The following is an 8149-nucleotide window of genomic DNA, read 5'->3' on the forward strand; positions in this document are numbered from 1 at the left end:
AGAAGGATAAAAGCAAGAAAACTCGTGGGTTGAGATGAAGACAGTTTAATAAAGAAAGCAAAAGCTGCACTCACACACAAGAGAACCAAAACAAAGAATCAATTCACCACTTCCCATGGGCAGGCAGGTGTTCAGCCATCCCTGGGAGACCAAGGCCCAAGCACTGTAACGTTACTCAGGAAGACAAATGCCATCACTTTAAATGTCCCCTCCCTTTCTTCTTCTTTCTGCTACTTTATATACTGAGCATTAAATGATAACGTATGAAACATTCCTTTAATCATTTGGGGACACCTGTCCTGGCTGTGTGTTCTCACAACCTCCCAGGTACCCCCAACTTCCTCACCAGCGTGGCAGCATGAAAAGCAGAAAAGGCCTTGGCACTGCGTGAGCTGCTCAGCAGTAACAAAAACATCACTGTGTTATCAACCCTGTGTTCAGCATAAATTCTAAATATATCTCCACACAAACCACTGTGAAGAAAATTAACTCCGACCCAACCAAAACGAGCACACTTAGAATCCCTGTCTTTGCACAGTATTTATCATTGCACTTACTTGGGGGAAAAACCCCAAAGGTTTATATGCTGTCTCTCCCCTGCTGCCACCCCAACATCACTGCATTTATGGGTTGCAGCATAGATAGAAAACAATAGAGAACTCAGCAAAACTTCTGCATAACTATGAAACATATTCTTCCTTGCCTATACTGCTCTCAGCATTTGATATCACATAACATTTCCTTGGCAGAAGTGAGTGTGGCTTTCCCTCTGTTTATCTACATTCAGATGACCTATTTGGGTCTCTTCAGGACTGCTGTAAGAATTATTTTTCCCTTTTCATGCGGCACATTTGGTTTTAATCAGGGTATTTTTGGTACATCTTCTCTACAGCTTTGCTTTCATTTCACCAATTACTTAAAATGCATAGGTGCTAATATTCTTGTAGATTATCTAATTAAATAATTTGATTTTATTTATGTGGTTTAATGAGAATAGTTATTCTGCCTTGCAAACTGCTCTGTTAACCTCCCTTGTCCAGTGCTAACTGGCATTTTGTCAAAAAGTTGCAATCTCTTTTACTGTCTATTTCTTGATGTTTTTTAGTTCACTAGATCTCTTTGTGTGGTGCTTATTGTGCAATTAATATTTTTTCCATGAAATTTAACCCTTGCTTACTTTTAAGTCATATTTTCTTGGTCCTCTCTGTATTAGACCTCTTTAAATAATCAAGTTTTTATCAGTATCCAGGGTCCATTACTTCTTACATATTCTTAAGACAACTTGTATGAAGAACTACAACAGGTATCAGTGTAATTTGTTCCTAAGCAGTACTTTAGCTCCAAAGGAATAAACCCCAGAGATTATTCAGAATGAATTTTTATTATGGCCAATATTACACAGAATCTTTGTAGATATGACAGCAATATACAAGTACATGGAATAGATTCATGTATTACACTGTGCTTGGGTTATTTGAGGAAATACTCTGTATTTCATGATTGTCCAAGTAATTCTTACCAAATTTATTTTTTCCACACCAGGTAGCTTAATTTTCTTGTTTTCATTTTAGCATACTTTATTTGTGTGTTACTTTTCTAAAGTTCTCACCAGCATCTGTAGGTATAAAGTAACAGTGTGGATATTATTGAAGTGTTAGGACACTTCTGAAGATAGACAAAATTAAACCAAAAGGAGGAGCAAACAATCTGTTTACAGGAACTCAAACCTTTCAATACTATGGAAAAGAAAAAAGGAGTTCTAAGCAATCTGAACTCACTGATTTCTGGAATAACACTTCATTTCCTGTATGACATCTTTTATTTTATGGCCAGTCTCATGTTTTATGGCCAGTGTTCATCCTTCACTCCTGGTGGTTCACCTACATGGATTATTTTTTTACTCAGAACCAGTAAGTGAGTATATGGACTACAAATTTTTATCTATCTGTCTGTCTTATCTTTTCCTGCTAATCAAGACAATATGAGAAGGGCAAGGGCAAAAACTTTTCCTGGTCAGGTAGCGTTAGTTGGAAGAGCCCTGAACTTTCTCCCATGAAGTAGGAAGGATGTCAGGGCACACTGGAGTGAAGGATCACTCCAACCAGCACAGGTTGGGTGGCGGCAGGAATGAGTGAGAGAATGACTACACTTCTTTGCCCACTCTAGGAGTGTCAGCAGATTTTAGCACTTCTCTTGCCCTCTGCATCTGCTCTCAATCTCTCATCCTGACATTCTTCCTAATATTCCTATCCCTTCCAAAAGACAACCACCCCCTTGAGGAGGCTGTTGAAATACTGTGATTTTCAAATTTGTTTTCTCTTTAATGATCTGCATTTCTCTTCAGGAAATCTGTTCAGCTGTTAGCTGAGCTGAAGGAGTTACTGATTTCTCAGTGAATCTGCCAGCACATGTAGTTTCACATCCTTAGGAGAACGAATATCAGCTTACAAAGTCTCTGTGGTATATTTTTTGAATCAGCTAAAAGTACCCTGATGGAAATACTGAAAATTGGAGATACAGATTTGGTTTATCTCCTAAAGCAAAAGCTTACGATAGTGCTATTTTCTTTAGATGAGACATTTGTGAGGGAAAGGAATAATCTCTTTTTGCATCATCTTCCTAGGGAGATAAGCATCCCAGGGCATTATCACATGAAATGTACAAGCCCAGCTAAAAATAGAGATGGATTTCTGCCTAGCATGATGATCAACATGACTAAATATTACAGAAGTTGTCTAATTCCATGGAGGGGAAAAGAAACTATTTTTGAAAGTTGAAGAACAAGCAAAATTAAAGCTTTGTGCACCCTACTGACACAGATAGTCCACGCTGTCAATCTCTGCACAGCCCACACTCCAGGATACTGAAGACAGACCTGTCAGCATGGCCACTGGTTATCCCCACATAATAAAGGAGAATCACATATTTCACCCCTCAATATGCCCCTAAATTACTGCCAGACTCTCTGAAGCTTGGTCAGCTCAGTCTTAGTTTTCATTGTCATTCACCTGGACTAATCTGATGAACCCAGGTCAGGGTCTGTCTGGCCCAGGGCACAGCAGGATTTCTTCTTGGCTGTCCATCTGCCCCCAGGCTGTACCTGTAACTTTGTGCTCAAGGCCAGAGCCGATACACTCAGAGCTGCAGTCCTCTAGGTGGAAGCTGGAAATCAGCACAGATCATGGTAGCACCTATCCAGTCACAGTGGAGCCCATCTCTGACAGAGTATTAAAAATCACATTAAAATCATACATGTACTTTTTACCTACTGATGCTTAAAAATGTTCCCTTTTTATGCATTGATGTGTTTACACAGAAACTCTCAGTAGCTCTTGCTGGTTATCCCCAAATTCACAGAGACAGACAAGGAGCAACTTAGGCTGAAAATAAACAAACAAAAAAACCAAAACAGCACCACACAAAGAAAATTACTGAGTCATTTACAAGGTAATAACCTTTTTCCACTCTTTTTCATTTTTCTATGTAAGTATAGCAATTAAATATTGATCTTATTAACACTATCCCCTGCTGCTTCTACTCTGTGTGAAATTCTTGTGGCTACAAGGTCCTTCAGCAATTAGCAGTCTATACACACACACACAGGATTAGCAACTAATGGGAACTTCACTGCTTATAAACATGTGGACTTGGACTTCTGGATCATAATGGGTGATCAAATAGCAAATCCAACCAACCTTTTGGTGAGGAACAAAATAAATCTTCATTTTCCTGATATGCAACAGGGAACTTGCCATGATCTGTACAGCATAAACATCTTGGGCTCTCTATCCTTAGGTGCTTTGGGTGTCATTAAGTAACAGTAGACTTGAGAATTTTCATTAATTTACTTTTTTACACCCATAGTTTTCAATTTCACTGCCTGTCCTCCCCTTGTGCCTGATTCCTGACTCACTCTTCAGATCTGTCTCACCACCATTTTCCACCTTTGCTGCACCCTCCGGTTTGATCCTAATAATAATAAAAAAAAATTCCCACATTTGAAAACCACAAATAAATAAAACAAACATGTTCAATGCTCAGAAGCACTACAATGAAAGTTACTTGAATGTCTGGAATCACCACAACAGGAACAGAGAGTAAAACAGGATTTTGTGTCCTTGTACCATTGTTGCATTGTGTGAAATAGTTCCATCCAGCGTAGTGTGCACATTTCTGGCCTCTAAATAAATAAACCATTGCAAGAGAGAGAGAAAATCTGAGAAAAATTATAAAGGTGATTTAAGGCTTAAAATGGCTTCTCTACTAAGCATACTAGGACACCTTCAGAATAATGACCACTACTGACTGAAGATGTTCTTGCTTATCTTTACTACCTAGGAGGTCAGTGGTTAAATCTATCCAACTTAGTGAAGTCTAATCTCATCATAAAATTAGTTACAACCAAAAGGTTACTGAAACCAGAAACGCTGTCTAAGTTTCATAGGCAGTTTCCTTAAGTAAATGGATCCCTTCTTTACAGGCTTTTTTCAAATCAGAGAGAGAAGGATGATGTGTGAAAAGAAGAAATTGGTGCCATCTCTCTCCTCACAGAGATCAATTCTGGACTACACAGCTGCTTGCACAAGCATAAGCAGTTCCTAACACTGGTGGTAAATAGTTCATAAACTGATCCATTTCATTACATGCATGTCCTGAGGATCAAGTTTGTTTTTTCCGTAAGGTAAAAAAACCCCAACAACCAAAGAAATCCCCTCCCCCAAAACACCCAAAAAACTGACTCTACCCTCCTCCCACCCCCGCCAAAACAAACAAAAAACCCCAACAAACAAAAAACTTACCCTCCAAAAAGCTCCTATTCGAGGCCTTAACTACTGGGTTTTTTCCTGGGCTTCCAAGTTGCTAGCATCCTGGTACTGTGCTGGTATTTTCATGGTTCTCTCAGAAACTACCTGTGAAGGCCATGGAGGAATTCCATGACCGGAAAAACCTGTAGCATCTATAGGAAGAGGACTTGTTTTCTATTTGAAAGCCCTCCCTACACGAGAGCAGCGGCATCATTTGTATGCAGAGTGCAGAGGCCTGAAGCAATCAACCTCTCAAAGATGTGATACACAGAGATGCCTTCTGGAGAGGAAGGAAGGGTTGTTTGCATCAGCCGCGTTACTGTGGCAGGGTTGTTTCTGGACCAGGCAGCCATGCATCGAGTTTTCTTGGACAGAATAGACAGGAGGGGAGGGGAAGGATGTAATGATCACGGGCTCCTGACAGAAGTGTTTTATCATGTAGGATGGTCCATTGCTCTCAGCTGTGAAGCCTGCAGAATTAACATTTTCTAACAGAGCAAGCTGGAACATCCCAACTGCTCCTTGGGGTGCTTTGGTTTTGTGGTGGGTTGGTTAGGGTTTCATTTGTTTGTTTTTGTTTGGTTTTTGCTCCCTTAGCCTGGGCAGCACCCACGGTATGAATAAACGGCAGTCAAAAAATACAAACCAGCATAAAAGGGTAAAAGGAATACTCCTTGATAAAAGGAACACCGGAAGCATTCAAAACGCAGTTTGGCTTTAACAGCAGTCAGAGCGAGATGCTCATCACCCATCGTGGTGTCGTCCAGCAGATTCATGTTCTTTGACTGCGGATTAAGGAAAGGAAAACGGCTCGGGGGGGGGCGGATGGTGGAAGGACGGGAAGCGGCGGCAGGGAAGGTAACCACAGGGAGCTAGAGGGGAAGGGAGGGGGGAGAAGGTGGAGGAGGGAGGCAGGGAAGCTGCTTCCCGGGCAGGATTGGTCGGAAATTGCTGCAGCCCAGGCGGGTGGCGCCTGCGGCCCCCGCTCCCCGCCGGGCTCCCGAGCCGAACCTGCTTGCGGTGCTGGGGGATGCTCCAAACCGATGGAGCCTCCCCTTCACTCAGCTGTGCCACGGTAATGATAGGGATGGCAGAAGATGCAGAGGGAAAGACACACAGGGGTTTAGCTACGGTTCACGGTTAGCAATCTGCTTTTCTGTTGATGTTAGATACACTCAGAGCATTTATTGTGACCTGCAAACAAATGCAGTTTGCTGCTGCATTTTTACGGCTGCAGAAGCTGCAACTGGCTTCCACTTTCATACAAACTTCCTGAGCATCAGCATCAATGCCTTCAAAACTGTGTGAATGGAGACGAGTGAATTTCTTACGTGTTTACCAAAGTCTAAACTGATCTTGTACTATATATTTGAGAGAAGTAAACAGGAACTTATTCTGTAAAAAGTTCTTTGGTGTCTAAGCAGGTCTGGGTTTGAGCATTTAAGAAAAGTAAATTACTAATGCTATTATTCAAATTATTTCTAAAGAACAACCCCAGATTTGTAAGTTTTTCCTACTTTATTTTATTTTGGTATGCTATGTAAGGTGGCAGAAAGATACTAAAGAAACTAAAAATGTGAGTGAAGGAATTTGAGAGTAATTCAATACAAGAACTATAAAAGCTTAACCTTTGCATAGACATTGTGATGCAAATGTTCATATAAGTTTTACAAGGATGAGCCTGGGGCCTGTGGGGATAGCATTGGTATCATGTAATTAATTCCTTCCATTTTTGTTGGTCTAAGTAAATACTCTAGCTTGCCTATATTATTGATAAATTTTCTAGCCTAAAGCAAATTCTCACCAAAAAAAAAGAAAAAAAAAATTAAAATCACATCTTCCTCTAATACTTTGGAAGACTACTTCCTACCAAGGGAGTTGGAGCAGCATTTCTATCCTGTCCTCAACCAGGTCACCAGAGAAAAATCAAGCGCAGTCTTTTTATAAAACAAAAAAAAAACAACCCAAACAAAAACCGTCAAAACCAAACCAGTAAAAAATAAACCAAAACAATGTGAATAAGATTTCTTGAAGGAAATTAATATCCAGGGACTTGTTTTGGCACTCGATTGTCACTAAGACAAAGCTTAATAGTAAATGTTCCATTACTACATCACTTTTTTAAAATTTGTTTCTTGGCATACTTCGGAATGCTTCTGCAACTGAGCAGAGTTTGATTTTGGCTTTTTTTTGAATATAGTCTTGCATATTATCTCTCCATGCTTTATGGAAAAACGAAAAGCTAGTAAGCAACTAGAGGTTAAGTAACATTTACTTGGGAGCAAGCAATCTGGGAGATGGCACTGCCTATGTTATGGTTAGTACTTTAAAGTGTAAGGTTATATTTTGTGTGGACTTAAAGTTCAAGAGCAAATTGGGGTCATATGATACTAAATGTTTATTTCATTACCAAAGCCATTTGTGATGCACTGTTCTTAAATCTAAGGCCTTCCACATTTTTGAGAATTTAGGTTGGCTGAATAGCTGAAACTAAATTTGGGAAGGGAAATTCCGCATCTTCAATGAAATAAAATATTTCGCTTGTCAAAAAAAACCCCCACTTTTAATTCTAATTTGTCACATACTCAGATCATATAATACATTTCTCCCTTTTATTTCAATATATAAAAACCTTTTATTTAACTGTAGTATGCAGACAGAGAATGGGTTCATTTACAACAAGCACAGTTACCTGAGGTAGAAAAACATATTGCCTTTCTACATAAACTGTGAATGACTGGTCAGGAGAAACACGGATACGCACTAATTGTAGGAAAACACTTCAGGCATAATTTAGCTGAAGAAAAAGGATTTATAGCATACAGAACTCATCAGTTCTCCTGTACTAACAAAAACATACTTAAACCCATAATGAAAATCCTGTTGGTGGCATAGAGAATGCAACAATATTTAAAAATTGCTATATAAGGAAACTGAGCTCATTACATGAGCTGTCTCAAGGAGGAAAGGTGGCTAGAAAGGCAGAGAATGAAATGGCGAACTTAATGAATTACAACACTGAGCTTAATGAGTTTCTAGTGAAGAACATAATAGAAAAACAAAACAAACACAACACTAGATTGCAATCTACCCATACCTTATTTGAAAACCGTTAAAATACTTGTGTTTTCAAAAGGTTTTTCAAACATCAGCGGGGGGAGGTGGAAATAAAAAGAAAGAAAACCAACAAAACCAAAACAACCAATTTCCAAGAGAAGCAGAACATATATACTGAAGTGCCTGAGCAGGAAGTATGAATGTTACTCTTGAAAACAAGTGCTCCCTCCTCACATCGTGTTTTCAAGGGCGAAAATGAAACCCGGGAGGCCTCTGTTTCGGGATTT

The sequence above is a fragment of the Corvus moneduloides genome, chromosome 4 (assembly GCF_009650955.1).
Source record: "Corvus moneduloides isolate bCorMon1 chromosome 4, bCorMon1.pri, whole genome shotgun sequence".
Taxonomy (NCBI): Eukaryota; Metazoa; Chordata; class Aves; order Passeriformes; family Corvidae; genus Corvus; species Corvus moneduloides.